This window comes from Oncorhynchus tshawytscha, linkage group LG12 (assembly GCF_018296145.1).
Source record: "Oncorhynchus tshawytscha isolate Ot180627B linkage group LG12, Otsh_v2.0, whole genome shotgun sequence".
NCBI classification, from domain to species: Eukaryota; Metazoa; Chordata; class Actinopteri; order Salmoniformes; family Salmonidae; genus Oncorhynchus; species Oncorhynchus tshawytscha.
In genome coordinates, this window is record NC_056440.1 from 67,054,586 (window position 1) to 67,057,271 (window position 2,686).

The window sequence follows — 2,686 nt, forward strand, 5'->3', positions numbered from 1 at the left end:
GAGAAGTTCAGCCAGTCAGTCTTCCTGTTTCATAGTGCGGGTCTTTTATTTATTGTATTTTTCCTTTATTTAACTAGGCAAGTCAGTTAAGAACAAATTCTTATTTATAATGACGGCCTACTGAGGAACAGTGGGTTAACGGCCTTGTTCAGGGCCAGAACGACCGATTTTTACCTTGTCAGCTCAGGAAACGCTCTAACCACTAGGCTACCTGCCGGGTCTACAGGAGACAGGTCTGCTTCACGTCAGGTGAAATGACTGCTGGGAAAGGAGTGTCTCCAGCAATCAGCCTTGATGAGGCAGCCAGTGGAGCTGTACTGTGAGACAGAGGAAAGCCACTGAACGTGTCAGACATGTTGCAAATGCGATGGACATAGAGCAGACCTCTGCATTAAGGCAAGCTGGCCACCCCTGAGAGATGGGTATTTAGCCAGCAATTATGCATCTCACAGGACTGGGGCAGTCAACGAGAATGTCCCCCTCAACCCCAAAACTTGTGGAAATTTAATCTCGTGACCTCATCTCATGAGTTAAACGTTTGCATGCACAGCCTCTGAGAAACATGAACAGAACATAAGCAGGGAAATAAAGAAAATGTCTCAATGTAACATTGTAATTTCCTTAATCAGGGTGTTCACGTTGAGTCATAAGAACGTATGGTTTCAGAAGTTGTAGAAAACATTGTTCATTGTTTTAAAAATACTTAGGTGACTTACAGCAAAGGGATTTACAGTGAAGTGACACCTTCCAGGCAGGGAAGGTTATCCCTGGAGCTACCACAAGAGAGCACAGCTGGCCGGCCGCCTGGCCCCATGCATCCATCCCCTCTCACAGCGTAGCACCACCTTCCTGCTGTCACAGTCACACACAGGTTTAAAATCCCTGGCTTTGAACACAGAGCCAGACACAGGGAAAGTGACAAGCAGAAACCCCGCAAAGACAGACAGCCATCCAAATGGGGCCACCCTGTCCCCTCCATTGGCAAATTGCTGGCCAGCTAGCCATTTGGGAGAGTGGTCGTTCACGTCGATAGACTCATAAGAAAGCGACACTTTGGCTCAGTGTGATGCCACTGGACTACTTGACAAAGGGAGCTCCTAAATCATTACATTACAGTGTGAAATTATTGATTGGCACAGCAGACGGCCTGATCCAGGGAGAGTTAAAGATGCTCTCTGTTTTAGATCTCACCCGTTCTGTAACATGTTTATGCAGCTGGATAGTTTTATTGGAGCAATTGAATTAAGTTGTGATAATTGAGCTTAAGAACAATGCTCAAGGGTGCACTAGCAGTACCCATCTGTCAGGGTGCTGGGCTCTAGTGGGTGTTGCGTCACATTCTTATTCAGTCTATATTAAACTGTATCAGTGTCATTTAACTTTCAATTAAAATGGCTATAGACATTTATAGAGGCTGTATTAAAAGCTGAGCTTTCTACATAGTGGTTCAATTGGGCCGGAGCCAACCCACTGGACAAAAACTGGCTGAATCAATGTTGTTTCCACGTCATAAAAAATTTAAATTAAATAAATGTGATGACATTGAGTCAACTTGGAAGACAGATTGGATTTGCAAAAAGTCATCAACGTTAAGGATTTTTTAAAAACCTAAATCCCATGACATGGTGACATTTATTTTTCTTTCACGTTGAATTCATGTTAGATGACATATCAACCAAATGTAAATCAAAACTAGACGTTGAAATGAAGTCTCTGCCCAGTTGGAATCTTACTGTTAACTTACAGTAACCCTAAACCTAGCTTCATGTCCAAACCCCAGCTCAACCCTAACCCTAACCCTAACTTCATGTCCAAACCCCGGCTCAAACCTAACCCTAACCATAGCTGAATCTCCATGGCTTGGTCTATACCATTGAGACTCGAGGACAGACATGTTATTTAGATATTGAGCGTTCCCTCATTTTGGAACTGTAAATTAGGAGCTACTAGTGCTGTAAAGCTTAGTGACAGTCTGCACGAGAGGATCAACTCATTTCCTTTACCATGCAGCACAGCACAGTGTGGGGAGAACACAATTCACATTAATAGATCAAGGGCTTCTCTTTGTCCCTGCAGCCGCACGGCCTCTGTGACTCACAATGGCGTCAGCGAGGATGTTGGGCTGGCGTGACACTTGACTGGAGAGCCCAGCTGACCACCTGACCTCCCACTGGTGCCTGGGGAACACACACACAGCTGCCTGAAAACCACAAATTGTGCCTCTTCCCCCTGTAGTGACAGCAGATGCACTTGCGTGTAACTTAAATCCCAACCCGTTCTATATTTAATTAGTATTGTTCTGTTTTGATGCACACTGGGCATTCACACACACAAACAAATCTTAAATATATAGACATAAGTTTTTGTATCAATTCCCAGTTCATTGTTTCTTCCCAAATAGCTTTTGGAATAAGAGATCTATTTACTCATCCACTCACTCAACCATCCCTCCATTTATCGCTCCATTTATCTCTCCTTCGTATCTATATGCATGCCTGACTGACTTACATAGTTTCATAATTACTGTATATCTTTTACTTCCAAGTCTTTCTTACTCTTAACATTAAAATAGTTGTGAAACAAAAAAGAGATGCATTGTTGGACAGATATACTGTAGCAAGGGATTTAGATTGAGTAGATTGGATTTGAATGTTATGGCAATATTCTGGCAACTTAATGGAATTTT